At 38.3% G+C, this 25,442-nt stretch overlaps 1 long non-coding RNA gene across 1 annotated transcript in view; it reads left to right on the top strand.

The window, feature by feature from the left end:
• LOC138806336 (uncharacterized) overlaps window positions 1–16,542 on the top strand; it is a 63,410-nt gene extending 46,868 nt beyond the window's left edge. Inside the window, exon 3 of the long non-coding RNA XR_011365798.1 lies at window positions 16,460–16,542. This is a non-coding gene — a long non-coding RNA (uncharacterized lncRNA). The remainder of the gene's footprint in view (window positions 1–16,459) is intronic.
• Window positions 16,543–25,442: the final 8,900 nt, after the last annotated feature.

Here is a 25,442-nt window from a genome sequence, read left to right as displayed (position 1 = left end):
TCAACCTGATGACCAAATACCACTTTTCATAGTCTTGAATCACACGCAAGCATTTCTTCTCCTTTTCCTCCTTCTGCATCATCTCTTCTTCTTCCTCCTCCTTATCTTCTTCCTCTACTTTCCCTTTTTTTCTGGTTTTCCTCCCTCCTTCTCTCTTCTATTTTTGCTTTCTCTCTCTCTCTCTCTCTCTCTCTCTCTCTCTCTCTCTCTCTCTCTCTCTCTCTCTCTCTCTCTCTCTCTCTCTCTCTCTCTCTCTCTCTCTCTCTCTCTCTCTCTGTCTGTCTTTATCTCTTTCTTTTTGGTGTAACATGATTTTAAATGTCACAAACCTTTCCTTGAGGTACTGGTTAGTCTGAAAGTCAAGCAAATGAGTGACAAAGTCTGGACTTGTTGAATTTGGCCAAATAACAATAGACTGCTTCCAAGCAGTGCCGGCCCTGAGGGTGTCCGGTTATTCTGGATTTGGTGCGAACTTTTGTGAAAGCATCTAGCAGGCAGGAGAGAATTCCAGAAAGTCTCTTTATTTGGAAGCGTGAGTGTTGGAACACAACAACAAGGGCTGAGTATGTCTGAAAGCGAAAAATAAAGTTTCACCCCGGACTAAATATAACTTCCTGCCAGGCAGGTAGAGCCTTGCTTGCCAAGTTCTGATGGTTGTCAGCCTCCAAAAACCCATGAAGAAGGCCAATGTTTTGACAACTGAAATTGCTTTCAAGATGGGCAAATATTCCCTATTTAAGGGGAGACAGGGGCTGAAGGATTTAGCTAATTACCTCTCACCCCTAAACTTTCCAAATTTCAACTATAACAAGCTCATCATTTACTTTAATATAAATAGAAACTAAACCACGATAATAAAATTACCTCCGATGCTCACATAGTGCTTTTCACAGGGAGACAAGCTTGGAAAATTTGCATTTGTTGGGAAGACTTGAAAGAAAGTTAAGTAGTGGAGAGTGATGGAGTGGTGACTCTGGTTAAGATGCATTGTACTACACTCATCAATTGGCATGTTGAGTTGAAACCCTATGAACAACTACTAAAATGTTCTTAGAAAAGGAGGTGAATCCGAGCAAAGAAGAGTACCAGTCTCTCAATGAAACCAAGAACTAATTGCCCTATGGAACTTCTGCTGTCTTGTGTTCAGTTTCTTTCTGACACTCGCTCTTGCTGTGTTCCTAGTACTGGTACAGGGTGCTGTCTTGCATGTGAATGAAGAAACTCTCAAATTTATGACTATTGGAGACCAATAGGCTCCCATTCACTCTGGAATTTGCAAATCAGTGGAAGTGACTAAGATGTTCATATTGAAAGGGTAAATTGTACATCAATTACAGCCCTCAAGTAACAAGACAAAGGACTCTGTATTTCTTCATCACTGTCTGGTCCTTTCCAGAAGAAAAGCAGACAGACTTTCTCAGAGATTGGCAAAGCATGGTGTATGCTAAATTGTAGGGTTGTCTCTGTTCATTTTGGTTATGTTTTTAGGAAGCTTTCTGGGACCCAATAACCTTGGTTTGGAAGTGTATCTTCCTCATCCATCTCTTCAAAGTCTGGGACATGCATTACTCTACTTCTTTGAAAAGTGGGTTTATTTTTATTCTAATTACTTTAGGGACTATCTAACTCATGGCTTCATGTTTTAGGAGACTGTCAACATTCTAGATGAATATATATCAGAATACCAAATTTAACACAACATGTCAAGCTGAAGCCATCTATAAAATGGATTGCAGTGTCCCACAACTTATTTTAAGTGTTGTTATGATTGCATCTCAATGTAGAAGATGAGATTAGGCTGAAGATAATACTTAAAAACTTGGAAAGAGTCTGATGGGTCATACCTGCAATCCTAGTTACTCAGGAGATTAAGATCTGAGGATGGTGGTTCAAAGCCAGCTCAAGCAGGAAGGTCCATGAAACTCTTACCTACATTTAACCACCAAAAATTCAGAAGTGGAGCTGTGGCTAAAGTGGAAAAGCACTTGAGCAAAAGTGCTCAGGGACAGCATCCATGCCTTGAGTTCAAGCCTCAGGACTGGTACACACACACACACACACACACACACACACACACACACACACACACACACACACACACACACACACACACGCACGCACACACACACACACACACACACACACACACACACACACCTGAGAAGGAGGAAAAGTAAGCTAGGTATTTTTTTAATTTTTATTTATTTTTTATTGTGAAAATACTGTACAGAGTGGTTACAATTAGATGGGCAAGATAATGAGTACATTTCTTATCAAGCATTGTCGCCTCCTCCTTTGTTTCCCCTTCCCATCTCTTCCTAGCCTCCCCCCAACCCATTCCTCCCCCGCCTCCCACCAAAGTTGTAAAGCTCATTTTCTACATGACAATTTGTACTTCTCATTGTTGCAACGGGTCCACCTGTATCCTTATTTAAATGACTTGTTTTTCCCCTTCCCCTCCACAAATTATACCGACATCAAATACAGTAAAAGCAGGGGTTATACTGTGGGGGAGAGACATACAAAGCAACAAAGAAATAATCTTATAAATGCATTAGAAACAAATGCATGAAAGAAAAAAAACATTTGAATACATATCTTAGGGTTCATTTTCCTAACATCACCTTATCTGACCTTTTCTGCTTGACTCATAGATATTGCAAATAAGGGAAACCATGGGACCTATGTTTCTTTGGGCTTGGCTTACTTCACTTAATATAATTTTTTCCAAGTCTTTCCATTTCCTAACAAATGGGGCAATGTCATTCTTTCTGATGGACGCATAGAATTCCATTGTGTATATATACCACATTTTCTTGATCCATTCATCTACTGAGGGGCATCTGGGTTAGTTCCACATCTTAGCTATGGTAAATAATGCTGCAATAAACATAGTTGTGCTGGTAGCTTTAGTGTGGTCTTGTTTGCGATCATTTGGGTAAATGCCCAAAAGTGGGACTGCTGGGTCATAGGGGAGCTCTATGTGGAGTCTTTTGAGGAACCTCCATACTACTTTCCAAAGTGGTTGAACAAGTTTACACTCCCAACCAACAATGAAGTAAGGTTCCCTTCTGTCCACATCCCCTCCAGCATCTGTTGTTCTTAGAGTTCTTGATTTTTGCCATTCTAACTGGGGTGAGGTGGTATCTTAATGTTGTTTTGATTTGCATTTCTTTTATGGCTAGGGAGGTTGAGCATTTCTTCATGTGTCTATTGGCCATCCTTCTTTCTTCTTCAGAGAAGTTTCTCTTTAAGTCTTTAGCCCACTTATTTATTGGGCAGTTATTTCTTTGAGGATTTTTTGAATTCCAAGTATATTTTAGATATGAGACCCTTGTCCGTTGTATGGCTAGTGAAGATCTTCTCCCAATCCGTGGGGTTTCCATTGATCTTTAAGCTAGGTATTTTATGAAGTTTTAGCTAAGCTTGGAATGGAATTAGATGAAAGGGAGTTAATGTTCATAACTGAGACTGTAACAAAGAAAGACCTGCTGTGACACTCCATATGTCGCTTAAAATCTCTGAACCTTGAGATTTCCATGTGTAATATAGAGATAATAAAATGGTGTCTTTGTGAGGATTAAATAACATAAATGCACTGATACAATGTTCTTACTGTTAGTGGCAATTTTCACAGTTAAACTCAACTCAGAGTTTGAGATACACAGGGACAATATAAGAGAGACTCAGAGGTTGACTGAGAGTATAGAATGTCATTTTAGTTGGGTGACGATTGCATGTACCTCTCACCCTAGCTACTCAAGAAGCTGAGATCTGGAGGATTCTGGTTTAAAGCCAATCTGGGAAGGCAAGTCTATGAGATTTCATTTCCAAAATAGCTGACAAAAAGCTGGGCTACAGACTTGGCTCACATAGAACGCCAGACAAGCAAACTGGTATGAGCCCCGATTTCAACCCCCAAGAGAACTTGGCACATGTAAATTATAAATGTAAATGTACATTATGCAAGCTCACTCTATATCAACCTGATTTTTGGGTTGTATGGGACTTAAGCTGATGTACAAGATGTTTTGAATGGACCGACCTCTCATCAACTTTGTTCACAATCATTTACTATGTACAGAGAACTTTCTATCATGATCGTTTTGGCCTTGAGTCCATCCATCACCTCATCCCATTATCTGGAATGTGCTTCTCTAACAATTTTGCCTGATTATCTCTTCAAACTCCTTATCCTCAAAGAGAAAACTTTATGTGTTTATGTATGTTTTAAATGACTGCTCATTAATTTGGACATTGAGGATTCTGAAATAATTCTGACCACTGAGTGTATGTTTCTTTGCTGAATGAAAGTCACAAAACAGGATTCTAGGGTCTTAAGCAAGGAAGACATAATCACTCATTAGCAATCACCAGCCTTGCAAAGCTCTGACTCCAAGTTTCCTGCATGGAAAATGGCATAATATTTCAGCAAGAACCCTGCAAGCAAATCTTAAGGTCACATTTTAGCTGGAGATTTCAAAGCACTTTAGAAACATGAATGCAGTTATTCTTATTCATAAAACACACGTCTATTGATATTGATCATAAACTCTTTTCTCAAGCATTCCTAGGTACCCACACTGGCCAATGCATTTTCTCAATGGAGTCTAGCTCCCTTGTGGTCTCCGTTCAGAGCTGTAACTCAGTAACTCTATCCTTTCAGTGTGCTTTGGTTGCCTTTAGGAACAGGGATTTCTCTGTTTAAATCAAGAGAGCATAATGAAGCATTGTCTGTTGCAATATCAAGCATTCAAGGTTTCTGCTGCACTAATTGGTAGAGAAAACATTTTGCCTCCATCAGGTAGCAGAGCCTGCAGTTAGGAAGATAGAAATGGAAATGAAGGGTTTTGAAAAAACAGATGAAGAATTTGAAGGAGATGGGGGAAAAAGAGCTTGCTATGCACTGGAAAGCTTTAGTTGGGGCTGAAATGAAGACGGTGTTTTGGTTGGTTCTCCATTTAGGAAGGAGAAGCAGCCTAGGGCCAAAGGGACATGAAGTCTAGACAGGTCTCTTCCACTTACAAACCTTGACTCAGTTCACTCATGGGCTAAATTATGAAAACAATAACTTTGGTGTGAGGCGGTTCTGAAATGTAAACGTTGGAAAAAGCTCGGGTGAGGCTCTGAAAATCAGTGTGAAAAGGCTATATTGTGAAGCCATACTTTCCTCAACCACAGTGGATTTGCAATGAAATTGAATTCACACCAGAAGACTTGTGTCAAAATATCTACAGTACTCCATTTCACTCTTCCTTGGGTCCCTCTTCCAGCACTGAGTATTATAAACACTATAGGACAATAGAATGAGCAAACAGTACTGGCAGTGCTTCTCAAAGGATCTCAGGAAGTTGTCAGAAATTCTATTTATCAATGAATCATGAACACTTTTGAATTTGAAACTAGGAGAGTGAATCTCATCAATTCATCCTTTGTTTTGTGCCTGTCTTGGGGCCTGAACTTAGGACCTAGGCTCTGTCCTGAAGCATTTTTTTTTTCTCATGGCTAGCACTCTACCACTTGAGCCATAGCTCCATTTCTGGCTTTTTGGTGGTTTATTGAGTATAAGAATCTCATGGACTTTCCTGACTGGGCTAGTGTTGAACCACAATTCTCAGATCTCAGCTTCCTGAGTAACTAGGATTACAGGGGTGAGCTACCTGTGCTGGGTGATTCAACTTTTTAATGCGCAATTCAGGTGATCCTACTGCAATTTGAGAATTCTAGGAGTTAAAAATTATGAGCATAAGAGGTTGTTTATGTAGTGTTAAATACACGAAAAATAGTAGATTTGAGTTTCCTAAAGATTTTCCTTGCCATGGTAAAGAACACGTGCATTCCAGGGACACGGAACATCCACTAACAGGGCTAAGTATAGTCACAAGGAGAAGAAAACAAAATCTGAGCAGCAGAGAGTGGAGGATAGGGTAGGGGAAGAGAAAGCATTCATATAAAAAGCCATGGTTGTCAAATGTATTGCTCTTTATCACTGAGAGACAGTGGACAAGTAAGTTGTTGTGGAAGATAGAAGAGTTCAAGTTGAGATTTTTCTGTCTCTTCATATGATGGAATTGGTTGGTGTTGGCACCTTTTCAGGAATCACAGACAAAGAAGAAAAAGCTCCTTTAATTGAACAGCTATGAAGATTTTCATGTTGTCCTTAGGAGATACAACCACCTCATTACACTCATTTAGTCACCAATGCCGTGATATTAGTAGTGTTGTCTACTATTTTTCAGGCATTTTTAGGGACACAAGAGATGCAGAGAGGAATATGATAACCTATTCCTCAAGGGCCTTTTAAGGTAATATGAAAGGTGTATACAAAACACAGTTACATAATACAGAGAGGCCCAGTCAACTTGGAGACAACTCTTATTAAAGTGAAATGTCCATTGCTGTTTATTCAACCCCTCTTCTCAGTAAATACCTTCTCTCAGGTTTTCAAAGAAGTCATGTCTGCTAATGGCCAACTGCATAGGAGACATTTAGAAATTTCTCAGCATTCATAAACTGGGAGTGACCATCCATATCTTGAGTCATGCATTCATGTCTTAGGATCTTGCATAATACTGTGACAAAAATAGGAAAGAAAAACACAATTTTCTCAAGCCCATAGATTAAATCCCTGGTAAAATGCAAATTCATTTTTGTTTTCAAGATGGAGATTTGAACTAGATGTCTATTTCTTATCAGGTAGGTGCTCTACCACTTGAGCCATGTTCCCAAGCCACATTTGCTTTAATTCAGTTCTAGATAATTTTGGTCTCATGCTTTTACTCCAGGACTGGCCTCTGGCCAACGTTTTCCTACCTATTCCTCATGACTTGCTAGGATTTCAGGCAAGTGCTACCCCATCAGCCCAGCACATTTGTATATGTATGTTGTGTTGTTAGTAAAAATAAAAAGGAAGTGTAAAAGCAGTCATGGAACAAAAATTCATTGTTGATTTAGAAACCTCAGACGACTCATTAGGAAAATACTGCCAATACTTTAAAATATAATTCATTTTGTTGGGCTGGGAAGGTGGCTCAGTGGTAGAGCGCTTGCCTTGGGCTGAAGAGCTGAGGGACAGCACCTAGGCCCAGAGTTCAGGGCCCATGACCGGACCCCCCCAAAAAAATTCATTTTGTTTAAAAATGGCCATGGTGGATATGGTGTATGGTGGACAGTAAAAAAACAAAATAAATCTGATGACAAAGCAGACTGTTTTGTTTTGGTTTTTTTTTTTTTTTTTTTTTTTGGTCTGGTTGTGGGGCCTGAACTCTGGGCCTGGGCACTGTGCCTCAGCTCTTCAGCTCAAGGCTAGTGCTCTACCACTTGAGCCACAGCACCACTTCCGGCTTTTTTCTTTTTGCTTATGTGGTGCTGAGGAATCGAACCCAGGGCCTCAGGCATGCAAGGCAAGCGCTCTACCACTGAGCCACCTTCCCAGCCCTATAAAGCAGACTGTGTTGTGTGATTCTAAACATACATATGTAGGAGAGGATTGCCAATGGGTAGCTTTAGGAGATGTGTTACTGGTGATTTTCATTTTTTCTTCAAACCTTTCTTTTCAATTAACATTGGCTAGCTGCACAAGGAGAATTTCACTGTGGCATTTTTATATGTTTATATATGTATCCTAATAAAACTCACCCCATCTATTTCTCTTCCTTATCCCCTTTCTTTCTTAAGACAATTTCCAAGAGAGCAATAAATCCACTGCCATTTAACAAATTAAAAATTACATTAATTATTTCTAAACCTATTCTAAAAAGAGGATCATAATACAAAAATTGTAAAATAGGGAAATGATAAATATCAGCAGTAGGAAAAACACGAATAATTTCTTTTTACATTCTTTTTATATGGCTGTATGCAACTCCTACATAAACAATGTTAGGTATGTTTTAATAATGACAATGTTGGGAAATTCTACTCTAATGGAAAACTATAAATATTACAGTACAGTGTTCTAACTTATCTGCTTCTCCTTTTATGTGAGCCATTTTATAACTGTGCAAATGATGGATAATTTAAAACAATATTGAATTATTTTGATCTATGGACACAGAAATTTTGTGAGTTCTTCACAGTGAAAATGTTCTTCTACATTTGCAGATTCATGTTAATATTACAAATGTGTCCATTCTTTGGAATCTTCTCTGAACTTGTAAAACATTGCCAGTCCTCTCATTAATGAGTTAGTAAAATTAATACCATACATCTGCTTTTTCATCTGTAGGAGTTATTGTTTTACTATTTAAAAATTGTATACTAATTACCATAGTGTGAGCTAGTATTTACTATAAAGTTTATGTGCCTAGTCCTATTTTAAGTCATTTATATGCTTTACGCTACTTCGTTTTTTTCCTGTGAGGAGCTCTGTTTCCCACACAAAGACCTGCTGTCATAGAGAAGTTAAGCATAACTTCTCTAAAGGGAAAGTGTGCATGGTAGAAACAAATTCAAGTTTTGATTGAGTTTAGATGAGTTGGCACTCCCCAATATCATCTTAGACTTTCCCAATTAAGTTTACCTTTACATTTTCCCATTTATTCCATAAATATTAACACCTACTACCAGTCAGGCACTGAGCTAGGTTTTTAGGAGCTGGAAGAGAAAAGGATAAGCATACTAGAATCTCATGAAAATTGACAGCAAGCCAAATGCTTGTATAGGAACAGGACCTAGCTCCATTGCAATTTTATTTCTTTCACATTTCTTTCTGTACCTGCTTGCCCTCATGTGGGAACAGTAAACGGATGAGAACTATAACTTTAGTGAGATATTCCATGATATCATCTCGTATGCTCTCAATGCCCATTGAAAAACATGCTCACATAAATGAAGAAAAGAATATAAATAGCAATTTAGCTACTAACACGTTTTTTTTAAAAAAGTACATTCTACAGATCCTTTGGGAATGAATGCCATGCCTTTCTCTTGAGTATACTTCTCTGGTCTTCCTTAATGGACCATCCTGTTTAATCTCAAAATTCTTCAGTCATGAGAGCCTCCTTTCTGGAGCCTTCTTCAGTTCTGTAGCCATCCTCTGAATCTTATGAATTAGCTTATCCTCTATCTAGCATCCTGTAGTGCATAGATCTATGTTTTATAGAGCATATCACTAAGATCAGATAGTTTTAGCTTCTGTATGTTAACCTCTGCTATGGTGATCGTCAATGCCTAGCTGAATGGAGAGATCCATACTTATTCATGTCTGAGGTCATACTTATTCATGTTGTGTCGTTCATTGTATGACAATGAGCAGGCACTATGTGTGACCACTTCTGCTGCTCTTGATATACAGGTTCTCTTCCGCCTCCAGGAAGTGCATTTACTGACACTTCTGCCCAAACTCTATCTCCATATTATTTGTTGGATAATGCTCAGAATTTCAGAAGTTCTCTGTCAAGATAACCATTTCATCCTGAGTTATTTCCCAGTCTGTGTTGAACGTTCTTTCTCTAAGTTGTCTTAATGGTGCTGTGGCTCAAGTAGTAGAGTGTTCGCCTTGAGCTGAAGAGCTCTGGGACAGAACCCAGGCCCAGAGTTCAAGCCCTACAACCAACACAACTGCAAAAAAAAAAAAAAGAAAGAAATAGAATCTCAGTTGTCTTAACTTCAGCTTCTCCCAACAGCTCAATATGAAATGTAATTGCCCACTTAAGTGTCTGAATGCATGCAAATTCTTTCCAAAAGCTGTGAAAGCAGGAGCCGTATCAACTTAGCTCACTGCTGTATTTTCAGATCCTAAGCCAGCATAAGTACATGTAAACAAGTGCACATTTACATATATGTAAATATATATCAAGTGAAGGAAAAGCCAATTTATCTGTGCTTGTCACTACTTGAATGAATTATTCTTGTAGGATGTGGTATAATGAAATAGAAAGCTCGTTTTTGGAGTTGGCAACTGGATTTTATTCCTGTCTCTGCAGTCATTTGTCAGCTATGTGGATTTGGGCAAATATCATCAGTTATTTGTATTTCTTTTATCAGCAAAAGTAAAATAAAAATCTGTACCTTATGTGTTATTGTTATGAAGACTAAATGAGATAATGTGTTGAAGACTGAAGCTAAGTAAGCTCCCAATAAATATGCACTTCCTTCCCTTTCTATTTGTGGCCCATATTGAATAATAAAGACAGCATTCGGGCACAGAACAGGATATCCTACATGAGTAGCAATGGCTTCCCGGGGTAATAGATGGTGTTGCCATTAATAGCAAAGTGAATAAGAGGAAGCAGCCACACAAGCAAAGCTTCTCAAGGTTTCACCCTCAAGGGTTCAACGTGAGGTTCAAAGGATGACTTTGAACACCAAACAGCCTAATGAATGACCCAACAATGGTCCCAGCTGTGGCACTTAATCAGCACACATTCCTGAAGGCAAGATGGCTCTGTGAGAGACAGGAATCTGGAGTCAGTGCTGAGTGAAAGGTGAACAGGGGTGCATGGTATGCAAACACATGGTCTGAGGTATACCTTCTTACTACTGCACCCTGCATGGAGTGGTTGAGCTGAGTATTCTATTCTCCAAGCATATTTTAAGGCCTTCAGGCTTTTATCAGGTTATTTCTCCTGTAGAACCTCTGAAAACAGTTACATAGACTACCTACCTACACATGACAAGCAAAGTTTCTCAGGAAAAATTATTCAAGGTGAAAATGAAGACTGAAACAAATGCAGTGTTTTCTGAGACGCTGAAAGCCCTCCTTATCTTTCTATACACTGAGCTGTCAACTTTCTTATGTTAAGAAAAGACCCACTTTTGGCAACTGATGAATTAGGTTAATATTTATTCATGCCAAACAAGTCTTACCTTTTTTTTAAACTGGTGACACAGGAGTGGAGGATTATACATTATTATTATTATTATTATTATTATTATTATTATTATTATTATTATTATTATTATTATTTGTAAACAATAAGACAGTTCTTGTAGGCATATGTCTTTGCTCTTCAAATCTTACACTGGTTGTAAATATTACCACACTTTAGAGGGTGTTACAACCATCTTAAAAACAAGGAGGTGGCTCAGGAATTATCATGGTACCCCAGGAAGACGGATAGATGGGGAATTTGGGGACATGGATGGTTTGCAAGTAGATGTCTCTGTCCTGATAACGTGGTCAGATAAGCCTGGTAAACAGGCTTGGTACTAATCCAGAATCAAATTCACTCTGAACCTTTTACTGAGGCTTTAGATAATATTGAGGGAAATAAAAGGAAATTGTTAGGTAGATCAGGCTAGAAAGCGGTGAGCAGAATACACGGCAGACAACTCGTGGGTGGCCCATCATGGCACTTCTTCCCGTGCTCCTCAGACTCTTACTCAAAATGGAACTTCTTTTTCCCATAATGCCCTGGTGTTCCACTCAAAATCCTTCATCAGTAGTGAGGTCATGCCTAGTGTACAACTGGACTTAACAGATCTGATTTACTTTCATGCTTGTGCCCTGAGAAGAGAGAACTAACAAAAATAAAGTCAAAGCAGCAAATGTACAAGAAGGCAATGGACTACTTGCTGGTGGTGGGGATTTTCTCTGTAGAGGGTCTGTACTTGACTTTTGCTTTCAGTTAACTGGCTGCTTTACTTCACTTCTACTCTGCTTCTAAATTCTTTACGTGGCTGAGGAACAAACCCATATCCTAGACTGCCTTCATACCTTGTTTAAAAACTCCCTTAACAGTAGTGATTAGGACATCCACTCTAGATAAGATAGAACTTTGTTTCAGAATGGTTGGTAAAAAGGTTTGCGGTCAAAAGTTAGTAGATGACTTAGAACTCACTTCCCTGTCTCTTGTAATACTATTTCACAGGGCTTCACAAGTATCCTGAGATTTTCCTTTTCAATAATCATCCTCTGAAGAAAAAAAATAAAACTGTCCAGTCAATTGCCTGTGGATTGGCCAAACTCGGGGCTCTATCTGCTGGTGGCTTTCACATACATTTTCAGATTTGTCTTTGGACTAAGCACTTTGTGGTGTTGGTCCTTGTTTTTAGACTTCTGTGAACTATATAATTGAAACTAAATGCATTCTTGCAACTTTTGAAATCTAAAGTGAGGAGTGATTGTGGTAGTGGGCTATTTTGCACACCTGTACACAGTTTTAAGAACTAGAAGTCTTCTCTTGACATTTATCCCAAGTAAAGCTCATTGCAGGCTTTTTGTCTTCCTTTCACACTCCTTTTAACCAGGGGTGGAAGGTATTTTGTTTTCTGCTTTTTTCCCCCTTCTTCTGTAACTATCCAGGCATCACATTTGGCCTTTATCACCTCTGCTCACTATGATGCTAATGTTGGCATATCATTTCTTCCCTGTAACTGAAGCATTTCCTCTACTTCCTTAACAAAGCTGGCATTCCTCAGGATGTTCAAACTAATATCAGCATTAAGGGATGTACTCTTCATAATCTCACTTATTTTTGTTAAAAATTGCCATCTTAAAGATTATGAACTTTTATCTAATTTAAACCCAAGGTCCACCCAACAATGTCTTCAATATGAAGATAAATAATCTGAGATGTTAAGTAGTGGGAATGTTGTGTAATGAGTAACATATCTATGTTATTCTATGTTGCTTTACAATAAGACCTTTCCTGCTTTCTAAACTGAAGGATCAGATTTTCACAATTAATTTCCAGCCCATCATAGTCTGATACTTTAGTACAGTCTAATAAAATGAATTACCAGCAAAATGTTATTTAAAAGATAGCCATCAAAATGCAAACTCAAAATTTATATTACTAGATTCAATAGCAATAAGATGACTTGTCAAATTCCGATATTTTCTAACCTCCTTCAGTTTATCCCAAGGATTTGTAACATATGGCAATTGCAACCTTCATCCCTAGATGATGGTTGGAGGAACATTGCTTTGTCTTTTTTCAGAAGGTTTAGGATCCAAATAGGACTGTGTTATGTCAATGTAGGTGAAAATGTAAAGGAGACTAACTATTGTCTTTCAGCCTAGTGCCCAGGGATTCTGCCTTTATGCTTTACTCTCCAAAGGAAGAAAATGGGACTAGAAGTCACTTCTAATAAATAACACCAGGTCATGGCAGGGAAAATTCAGAACCTAGTGAAAAACCTGCAACTATTCCAAATATTCTCAAAAAGAATGTTTATTATTTACTTCTGAATATTCTAAACAGAGCCTGTACAGCCAGTGCATTTATAAGCCTTTATGAAAAATTTATTTTTATCTCTATTTTATTATTTACTCTCACAAACATTCTATTTTACCTTTGCAAAACTCCTCATGAGGTAGATGATGGTGTTATCTTCACCTTCCAGGTAACAACCAGCTAGAAATGCTAAATTCTTTTCTGTGGTCACTTAGTGTCTAAGTGATTCCACTCACATTTGTGTCCAAGCCTATTAGATTCCACTGCCCATTCTACTCACCAAACTTTTTGCTTCTTGAGCTAATTTCCATTTACATCAGAGATGCTACAGAGGCACCACAAATATGCTTCTTTTATGAGCAGGAAGAAAATATGTCACCAGAAATCCCTGGGATAAGATTCAAGGACATGACATTGTGAACAGTAGTTAGTCAGATAACTACTATACCTATTGCAGTTAATTATCTTTAATGAATACTTAACAAGATAAGAGCATTTAATATAGTTTCTAATATCACTGAAAAATGTTCATCATTAAGGACTCAGTATACACTAAGAAAATTATATTATATAAAAAGCTACTATTGTATCTGTGTTCACATAGTCTTAATGTATTGGGAGAAACTATCAAGAAATGTCTTCTTGAGCTAGTCATGTGTTATGATCAATTTTTCTCTCCTTCCCTGTAGAGGTTTGCAAGGAAGGTATGAAAGCCTTTCACATAATCCCAATGCTGAGAATCTCTATATACAGAGCATCTCATGAGATGATATTATCAAAAAGGATGCTGCTTCTCCTGTGTCCAAAGAACCAAGCACTATCCTTGTGCTACACTGAGTGTATATGAGAAGTCATGCTTAAGTCTCTTTCAACCCAGAACTCACTCTCAGTTTCATCTTTAGCAAATATTTTTTTCCAACAGAATAAACTTCAAAATCTAAAACACATAAACAGATGTGCAGAATATTTTACTTCAAACAAGCTCTGCTTTAGTTGAGGAAACTAAAACTCACAAGGGAAAACAGGCTTGCTCAGAGTCATACAAAGTTTGTACTAATGTTGAATTAGAAACCTGTCTTTGTTTCCTCTTGCTGTAACAAAAGCCCAAAGGTTTTGTATTTAATGTGGAAAAGAAATGGATTTATATCATAGAAATTGATTTATATCCAAAATGTTTGGTCTCTGAAAGGGCCTCTTGGTTGCATCCTATGTCAAATGGCAGAGGACAGAAGTACAGCAACATTAAGAGATCATATAGCAAAACAAAAAGGCAAACAAGCAAACCAAAAATCTGGCCTCTGAACCCTTCACAGCTACTTTTACCCCTTTCACTGCAAGCCACCCTCATGGAACCCAACCAGGTGTGCTAGTTAAACATTTCTTCACTGTGACACATACTTGATGGAAACAATTGAAAGGAGGAAATACTTATTTTGGCTTCAGAGGTTTAACTGTGAGATCGGCTGAACATATGGCTCTGGGCTTGAGGCAAAGTAGACAATGCTGGCCAGGGGAGAACCGTGATGTATAGTGGCCAGACAGCAGAGAGACAGGACAGGCCCAGTGACACAACCCTTTATTGGCATTCCTCTAGAGATCAACTTCCCACATTCATGTTCCATCTCCCATCAGCTTCCCAAAAGGTGATAAAGTGATGAATCCGCCAATGGATTCATCCAGAGGTTTCAGGTCAGAGACTTTATGGTCTAATCATATCAACCCTTGAGGATCAAATGCTCAATGCATGCCCTTTTGTGGGACACTCCATTTCCAATCCGTAATACCAAGGTTCATGAAAACTGTATTAATTTCTCCCCAGGGTAGTATTCCTAATGACAGACATTACTTTCTATTACTCCCTCATAAAACTCTCAATATTTACCAACACTGCTACACTGGGTCCAAGCTTCTAGTACATGGAACTCTGGAAGACTAAATCTTACCACACCCTCTCTGAGTTTCAAGATAAAGTCCAAATTGCATATGCATTTACTTCCTATTATATCTACTTATTTACTATATATTCCTGGTACCAAAAATAATGCCCGGTAGTTTTGAGATGCTTGGTAAGTGTCTGATACAATAAAATAAATTAGCCAGAGTACCAAGGTAGAACCTTCTGGAACTCATTGTACTTAGCCTAGTAGGGTTTATCTCTACGTGCTGATGAGGTAGAAGCATGTATAATTCCTCTCACTTTTTAATCATCTTTTCCATGAAGGAAATATAATAGCACTCAGAATCTCCATTACCCTTCATTGGGATGAACGATCCAAAAACCTATCAAGCTTAATATGCAATTAATATCATGCCTGGCTTTTCTCATGGGCTCATTGTTCTACATTTTGACTCTCTAGACAGGTTTCTGAACTTTGACCTACTGAGATAATGAGACAGCAAAAGAAAGGATGCAGAGAAGAAAGAAAAATCAAAATTATGGTCAATATTAAAGTGAGAACGTGACACTCTATTACTGCTCTTTCAAAGATGATAGAAACAACCTTTCTTCTTCAGAATGAAAATGTATCAGGGCCAGTCTACTGCACATGTCACATGGAATCCTGGAAGCAATGATTTAAAATCAAGGTTGTATTTGATCAAAGTAGATAGAGGACTTATGTAGACTTTTTGGATATGTTCTCGCAAAGGCACTGAACTTCTGTCAGTTCCGGGGACTATTTGGGATTGCTGTGTAATTCTCCTGTTACTTTCTTGGACTAAGGAGATCTGGCACTATTCTGACTGAGGAATGGTGGAGGGAGTTAAGAGGACTGTAGTCTATTAAAAAGGAATTCCTACATTTTCTCACAAATGGCAAAACTCCAAGTCAGCCATTCAGTGGCTGATACTGATGAAACAAATCTTCCTATCATTGGGACTTTTCCTATTTTGAGGATCCTCTCTCCTCGTTCAAATATCCTTTTGAGGCCTTAGTCAGCACCCTGAATTAGAAGCCCTAGCTTTCTCATAGGGTTTAGAAATCCACCTAACAGAACTGCCGTGAGAACAGAAGCACATATACAGAGTGACTTGATTGTTCTAAATGTCTTTGATGATTAATTCATCAAACTTTCCCAACAGTCCTACAAGGTGTTACCAGAGTCACCCACATTTTTTAGGTGGAGACACCATAGACCAAAAATTGAATATCTTGGCCAAGATTACACATAGTTTACATATGCTAGTGCCAGGCTTCTCTCTAGACAGCCCCTTCTATGGTTAATGTCTGTGACCATGATGCAAACTGTCTCCTTATTAATGGTAGCCCTTTCTTTTCTGTACCTGTCACCTCAGGACAGTACTCTGTCATCTCTTGAATTCCATCTGTACCATTGCAGGATCCCTGGACCACCATCTACACAAATAGCACCCTTCCCAGTGATCCAGTAGAGCCTCAGTTTCTCCAGCAGACCAACTCTGCATGGCAGCCACACAGCTCTCCAGAATCAATGCAGTGTTCCATCTTTCTCCCACCAGAACGGCTCTGTGGTAAGCATGTTTTCTTGCCCATTTGACTCACAATGAGAATTTCTATTTTGGGGTTTGATTATATGTTGCAGCTTCGAGAAATTCTGTTTCCGGTTCCAATCTACTCTTGGCTCCATTACAAAGGCACTAAGACCTCTGGTAGAGCTGGCTTTGCTCACCTTTTGGCACAAGCATGTGCATTTCCCCGAGAGGAAAACAGGCTCTGTACACACCCTAACATACAAGGAGATGAGAAAGGAAAAGAGGGCTGGATACACTATACCAGGAACAAAGTTGGCTAGAAATAAAACGAATTTAAAATTTAATTCCTGTCAGGTAAAATTACCTCCAATGGTAATCTTCAGATTTCTTTTTTTATCTCCAAAATTAGAAATGTTAATAGCTGCTATTGTACTCTAAAACATTCTAGAGTTTACAATGAAAACAACAATACATTGTACTTTTACAGCACATTGCATCTAGGATTCTCCATGGCCTTCCTAAACTCTTCAGGAGCAAAGCAGGGAATTCAGGACAACTGCCCATGACTGGCAGATGGAAAGTTCTTATTCCCCAATACATGAAATTAAAATGGTAGTTGATGCGGTTGCATTAATTTCTTCGTAATACTTCATTTAATCTCTAGCATAATTCTGTGACACTAATTTTTTCCTTATTCCCATTATTCAGAAACATCAAATTAAGGCCCAGAAAATCAAAATATGTTACTCAAAGGCCCATGCTATCTAATGATAATGTCAAGTTCCAATTGTGATTCAATCCCCTGAGATCTTTGTGCTACCTCATGCTGCACTCTCCTGTGGACATTCTAATTAGAACCAAATGCTGGGTAATATTTATTGTAATTACTAAGTGTCAGGCACTATGTTCAGTGCGTAAGTGATTTTTATCACTATTGTCACAACAATTGCATGAAATCTTTATCAGGATAATTACTACTCTACAGATGAGAATACTTAGATTTGTGGAAGTTATTTACTTGGTCAAGATCTGACAGGCAGTATGTGACCAATAATTCAACTTGTTCAAAGAAGTACGTGTCTGCCACCCTGTCAATGGAGATAAAAGCGAGGCACAGGATAGAACCAGCTCTTATTCCATGGAAGTTGATGAAGGCAGGATAACATGTGGTCATAAGAATGACAAACAATTGAGGGAGGGAAAAAGGATGAAGGTATCAATGGGATAGTTCTGAACCCCTCCCCCCATCCCTCTATCCTCCTCCTATCAAAGGTAAGGAATTTAAAGTATGCTGGGAGTTTTATTCCCCTAACATATGGTGGCATCATGATGTTCAGGAGTGAATGGCTGACATGCCAATGTGTCTTCCTGAAGAGAATCTCAGCTTTGGAAAGAAGAGGTTTAGCCAAGTCATTCATGGCTAAAAAAATAAAATAAAATAATGTAAAAAAATTTGAGATTCTCAAAAGTTTTCCCTGTGTGTTAAAAGTGTTTTTTAAGGGAACTTATTACTTGAGCAATATTTTTTTCACAATTTCAGGACTAGAGAAAAGATGTTAGGTGTGTAGTTTGCAAAAAGTTTGTAGTGGCTCATGACTAAAGACTCTTTTAGTGTGCTGTTGAATTTGGTTCGCTTTATTTTGCTATGATCTTTTAAAAGCTAGTGAAATAGAAACAGACCCATTATGAAACAAAAAATGCAAATATTCTGACAATTGATTGTCTGTGGGAAAAATGTTTAAGGGTGAATAAGCATAAGCAAATTTACAGTTTTCACCAAGTGATGAAATAAAAGCTTTAAGGACCATCACTTACAAAAATCTCTTCTAAGGTCATGGCAGAGACCACATCAGTGTTGGCAAGTATAATCAATCCAAGGGCATTTGAAATAAGTCACTTCAAAAGAAAAGATTAAGAAATACTAGGATGTAACTTTGATAGGAAATTTGTAGAAAATTCAGTAAATTTATATGACACTGTACAGAATTAAGGCATGGGAAAGCCTTCATCCAACAATAACAAATATAATGCTTTATCAGCAATGCTTAGAACAACAGACTGTCTCCTGTATGTTAATGCAGCTGGAAATAAAACACAAAAGGAAGAAAGAATGTTAACTCTAACATTTTTCAGGTTAAAAATTGTACTTGGTTTTGATTGCTTCTCTTATTCTAAATGTTTTACTTCTCACTAGAATTGCATTTTCGTTGTCATGCTGCTTTGTATGTCTGTTGAAGTTACAGGCCACACAAAACCTCAATCTACTTAGACAGCTCAATTGCATGTTGAAAATCTGAATACCAAAAAAAACCATTTGGGAATAAAGCATGTTTTACCAGGGATAACTTCTTCTTGATCCTAGCAACTGATTCTTTTTATGCACTGTTGAATTTGGTTTGCTGTATTTTGTTAAGGAGTTTGACTTCCATGTTCATTAAAGATTTATTTTTCTATAGTTTTCTTTTCCTAAAACTAGTGTCTGTTCCTGGCTTTAATTTTAATAAATTCTGATCTCACAAAATGAATTTGAAAGTGTCCCTTCCTCTTCAATTGTCTGGAAGAGATTGAGAAGAATTTCCCTTTTAAGTGTTTGGTAGAATTCAGCCACAAAACTGTCAGTTTATGGGAGATAATATATATGTTACATATTACATGTTACATATGTTAAATATTACATATTTGGAGATAATATATGTTACATAACATGACCAGAATGAGGAACAAGAAACATATGAACTTCTCTAGATATAGAGAAAGCATTTAATGAAAGTCATTGTCTTTTCATTTTAACAACTTCTGATCAAAGAAAGATCCCTAACATAGTAAAGGGCACTGTGGTAAAACCACATTAACATACTCAATGGTGATAACATTTTTACAAACCAATAATGAACTAACCTAAAAAGCAATAACAAAGAACATTCCATTTATAATTGCACCAAAAATATTAAGAAAATCTTTAACCAAGGAGGAGAAAGAAATGTAATTTGAAAAATACAAAACACTGGTGAAAGTATTGAAGATACAAATAAATGGAAAGATATCCCGTGTGCATGGTTTGAAAGGTTTACATTATTACAATGTCCATATTCTCAAAAGCAATCTGCTAATTCAATGCAATAAGCTAGCAAAATACCAATGACAATCTTCAGAAGGAAAGAAAATAAACATTAAAAACAATTGTGGAACCATCAAGGACTCCAAACAAAAATAGGAATCTCCTGATTTTGTAGGATTTTTTGGTGGGTTGTTGGATATTAGGCCTTCAACTGAGAAGAGAGAGAGAGGATGAAGGAGGTACTGAAGATATGGGTAGGAAGGCAGCTTTGTACCATCTGTAATTGACACAAAGGAAATAGCTAAAATCTCAAAGATGAAGGGAAAACAGGCAGGGACAAGAACATTTCAGGATTGTTTAGCATAGAGCCGTAAACACAAGCAGACCAAATATCTTCAGGCAATTCTTAGGTCATGTCTGAGATTAATATGAATGAGATCTGAAGATTTCAGTCCAACATCCAAATCTGTGTCTATGTAAGCAAAACTGAGACATTGCAGGAACATTCAAATTGCATTTCAGTTTTTCTTTTTGACCTCAAGCCTTGCTGGATTCTTTTGCTCGCCCTTTGGTCAGAAGTCACTGGGAGGGTGGACTCAACATAGAAGTTGAAGCTCCAGAGAACAGACCTCTTCCTTCTTAGCAACTGCAAATATGACAAAGAAAATGCTCAGTGATCACCAGACTCATTTCCTCTTCTTCCTGAGCAGACAGAGACTGTGTTCTCCAGATTCCCTTGTGGTGTGATGAGGCCATATGACTGACTAGGTCTGACCAATGGAATGTGGGTAGAAGTGATACCAGGCCGACAAGCCACTTCCTGTCTAGCCCTGCCCAGAATTCTTCAGATGGCTTTTCAGGTTCTCATGTTCTGCTAAATTAGAAGAGGATTCATTGCAGATCTCTGAGTTCCAGAAGATGTTGGGCATTAGGACCCTAGAAAACACTGGGTTCCTCAATCTCACTTGGAGTAGTGCTTGCTATGCGTCCACTAGATCATAATGTAAATAACAGATATGCTATCATGTTTGGAACTTTGAGTGTCTGTGATTTGTCACAGAATTCCCACACTGCTTAGTATATAGTAAGTGTCCTGACTTCATTAGGCCTCAGTTTCCTCATCTGTATGAGACTTGTCATCACAACTGACTATCTAATGTGCCTGTGGACACACACATTCTTCATTGACTCTTTTTCTTACTCCATGCGCATATTCCAACTTTGCCGAGCCTAATACATGACTTGTCTCCAGGGGTCACCATCCTATTTTAGCCAGTGAATACATGAGTCTAGTAAAATATGAACCACAGCTTCCTGGGGATCTGTAGTTCAGCTCAACCTTATGAATTAACTTCAAAGGAAAAGCACATTTCCTTCCAAGTTTCCATGACAAAAGACTTGGGTATCGTCTTTTATTAAAAAAAAAAAAGATGAAAGCAACAATGAGTTTAAAGGTAGAATAGTTTATAGTTTTTCTATCATGGCTTTATAGCTTCCTTGTGCTATAAAAAAAAGAAGATTTAATCTCTTGTTTTAATTGTTTGCATTTTTCTCTCTCTCTCCTCTGATAAAAGAAAACAACCTTTGGGTATCTCAGTTGTTATCAGACAAGTAAAAGAAAACCTTTCAATCGATATTCAGCCTTTCCACTTATGCACATTTTATGATGATTGGGCTTAAACTCCCTCTAACAACACTTACTGTGACAAATCACCCTTTCTCTTCAGATGCCTATTTGGGGATGGAGTGTGTACCAAATGGAAATGATTGCGTGAAACTTGAACAGTTCAGTTTCTTGTCACTAATTTGGGTAAACTACCTACCACCAGGCAGTGTTTTCAAGTGTTCAAAGTAAAATAAGAGCCAGCATAGAAGGCAATACACAAGGGAAGTATTCTCACCAAGTTCTCATCTTCTAAAAAGGCAGCTTGACTTCAGTGAGCCTTAGAGAATATATAACTCTCCAGGAAGAAATTGATGGAAGCAAGTCAGTCAAGAGCATGCTGTTTGGTGAGATGACTCCTGTAGGCATTTGCCTACCATTTGTAGGAACATCTGAACAGAGAAAAGAAAAATGACATCACAAGATTCTGACATCTGGTAATTGTGAGTGTAGTCTTTACACTAATTTAATGCACATTCTCACATTACAAGCTCGTTTCACAGTTACCCATGTGTCATTCAAAGGGATGCATTGTATGAAAAGAATTTTGGCAGCACAGATTCCCCAGTCTGGAGCATGTGGCTATAATAAGTAAGCCACTCTGACACACTACCTACATAGTATTTATTTGTAGCTAGCTTCATAGGATACTAGAATGGGAAGAGGATTTAGAACCCAGTTATCTCCTATTATTTCTTTTTAAGAAATGAAGAATTCAAGGCTCTGAGAGGGTAAATGACTAGACAAGGATCAAAGAGACCTGAGGAACAGCAGTAAGGTCCCTACTTGGAGCTCGATGGATCCTACGCTATCTATGCTATCAACTCTTCCTTGTACAGGGGTAGATTCCTTTCACTGCTCCATTTCCTTTGTTGCTTGGACCAGACAGAATTGAAAGAGAAAGTCATCTCAGATCATCATGCTCAGTCATCTTTCTCATTTAATCAGGCAAGGGCCTGGAAGGAGGCAGCTTTCATCCTTCAGCTACTAACTGGCAAAGCCGTAGCAGGAGATCATTCTTTTGCATTTTTAAATAAGAAGCTTTTGAAGACCTGTATACTGTCAATCTTTTTTTTTTTTGGTTGTTTATTTCTTCTAAATCTGTCTCCCAATAGGTGAAAAGCAGTGCTGGCATAGACATTAAAACACCGTCTTGGGAGAATCAGCTTCTGGGCAGGTGTCAGCTCCTAAGAGGATGTCTATAGGCACATTTCAGCCTCTTGGACCTCGTTTTTCTCCCCTGTAAAATGAGGAGAGTTACATGGGAGTGTAAGTAAGGCTCTATTTGATTTACAACTTATTTTAAAAAGATTTCATCTTCTGCCAATTTCACAACACACACGTTCCAAAAGTAGATGCAGTAATTAACATAGCCCAGCCAAGAATGCTTTTGCAGCAATCATTCTCTTGTGTCTGGACTTCCTGAGGCAAGCTACACAGACTCTAATAATAATTAACAGGTAAAATTCATTTCATTGGGCTGGGAAGGTGGTTTAGTGGTAGAGCACTTGCTTCACATGCATGAGGCCCTGAGTTCGATTCCTCAGCACCACATAAACAGAAAAAGCCAGAAGTCGCTCTGTGGCTCAAGTGGTAGAGTACTAAGCCTTGAGCTGAAGAACTGAGGGACAGCACCCCCCAAAAAATTCACTTCACTGAGTATTTAACACTTCTTGGACAGTTTCAGGCATCGTATTTGTATATGCTCAGTTAATCCTTCCTATTGTATGAAACACATGTTATCACATTGTTAGGCATTTGAGGAAATAAAGGCAGAGAAGGGTAAATAACAAGCCCCTAGTCACACAGCTGGCTTAGCCATGATTCAAATCTCGATAATCCAGCTTTGGGGCCAACTCTCAATTACTCTGTTCTTATAACAGAGACATAAATGCACAGGAAGATTTGAAGAGCCACTAGATGAAGTAGTTCTACTGTAGCGTGCACTTCTCTCCCAACATTTAGTTTGAAATTTCGAATTCCCAATGTAACCCTATTATGGTGGGGTTTGGGGGAGGTGGTTCCATCCTCCTGCATGAATCCTTGCTTTTCCTCCCATTCCTCCACCAGGCAAGGGCGGTGTTCATTACTTCCCAAGGACACACTAGCAAGGAACCATCTTGGAAGCACAAACTGAGTCCTCCTCACCAGACATGAAATTTCTCATGCTTTAATCTTACATTTTCCAGCTTCCATTAAGATAAGCAAAAATTTTTAGTCAATCTATAAATTACCTATTTAAAGACATTCTGTTATCGCACCAGGAACAGACTAATACAAACACTATGAGCAATAGTAAGAGCTATTGTACATTGAACAATTACTTGTTACTATTCACTGTTCTAAGTGATTTATATCCATTACCTTATTCAGTCTTGGCTAGATAATTGTCACTCAACAAACATTTATTGAAGACCTACAATCTGGTAGACACTTACACAGGGAGCTTCAAGAAATTAGTTGAGTTATTCACATCTTTCAGATTTGGAAGCCATCTGTGAGAGACATTATGTAATTCTTCTAAGACTATGGAGTTCTTAAGAAGTAAAATCCAGTTTTGAATCCACAGGAATTTGCCCCAAAGTTTCTGATATCTGCTGTTGGTTAAAGGACTTCTCATGCCATTCAAATGCGAAGAGATCACTTCTGCTCTGGGACCATTATTTTTTATTATTTTGATGCCAATGCCTACTCTACTACATCATTGAGGACATTTTTGCTGTATTGGTGTGTGTGTGTGTGTGTGTGTGTGTGTGTGTGTGTGTGTGTGTGTGTGTGTGTGTGTGTGTGTGTGTGTGTGTTCACAGACAAAGCCACACGAGAAGCAAAGCTGCTGGAGACAATGAAAGAATGTGCTCCCTACCTCCATCATTCACCAATCTGTCTACTGTTTACTGTCATTGCTTTGCTGTCATTGCCAAAGTGAGAGGCAAGTAGGGTGATGAGAAAGAGGAGAGTGGCAGGATAAACAGGTGGTGATGGACTGGGGTCAGGTGAAGCAAATGCATGCAAAGCCATAAGATGAGTCACCAATGATGTGTGACTGGCAAGGTGTCATGCTTCCAGAAAAAAAGAAAGAAAGAAAGACCTTGGGTCACAGGAACTACAAGCTCACCGGGATTCAATCATTCTCATTGACATCCTGAAAGAATGGGAAGTCTCATGTGTCTGACTCCCATTCTGGACCTAATTTCTTGCAGATAAATGCTCTTTGCATCAAAACAATTCAATGAAAGGAGCTAAAAAGTGCAATCAAAATTAAGCAATAGCAGCTTTAGAGGAAGTGTCCCGTTCCTTATACATAGACAGTCATGTCGTTCTTTCACATATGTGAATCAGACAACCCTATGGAAATATGGAACATGTTTTTCTCCCAAGCATACTGATGAGAGAATGGATGCTCAGAAAATTTAGAAGAGAGAATTCTCAGAGGTAGATAATCAGTGTGGTATATATGGACATAGAGAGAGAAAGAGAGAAAGTGAAGATTTATTTTGAGAATTAGCTTGTGTGATTAAGAAGGAAGTGAAGGACTAGGGATATGCAACTTACCACTAGACAGCCAGAAAATCCAGTGATGTATTTTAGCCCAGGTCCAAAGACCTGAGAATAAGGATGAGGAGATTCTGTCAGCCTTAGTGACAGAAGGTCTGAGAGCCACAAGCTTTCATATCCTAGAACAGAGAACATCGATATTCTAGCTTAAGACAAGACAGAGACAGAATTTAACTTCCTTCCACCTTCATGTTCTATCTAGGCCCTACAGGATGGCACCCACATATAAAACAATGACAGCCATTCTCTATTCAGTCTACTGATCTGAACAGTAATATCTTCTGAAAATGCTGTCATTGACATGTGTGGAAATAATATTTTGCCAGCTGTCTGTGTACCCTTTGAGGTTAGTAAAGTTGACATGTAAATTAAGTAATCTAGATGACTTTCAAAATGTTCACAGTATCAGGCTTCAGCTGAGCACGAGATGGTATCTTACTGAGTTTTGCTTCTCTTAAAGTCTCCTGTGGAAGTAGGACTGTCTCTCATTAGTGGAATTTGAATGCAAATCTTCAAATGACATCGGATTCTAAAATACCACTCACCCCTGTGATTATGTGCCAAGGCAACATGAATAGGAGTGAATCTCTCAAAT

This window comes from Dipodomys merriami, unplaced genomic scaffold (assembly GCF_024711535.1).
Source record: "Dipodomys merriami isolate MVZ:Mamm:240054 unplaced genomic scaffold, mDipMer1.0.p SCAF_4, whole genome shotgun sequence".
Lineage (NCBI taxonomy): Eukaryota > Metazoa > Chordata > Mammalia > Rodentia > Heteromyidae > Dipodomys > Dipodomys merriami.
This window is presented reverse-complemented; position numbering and strand designations above follow the sequence as displayed.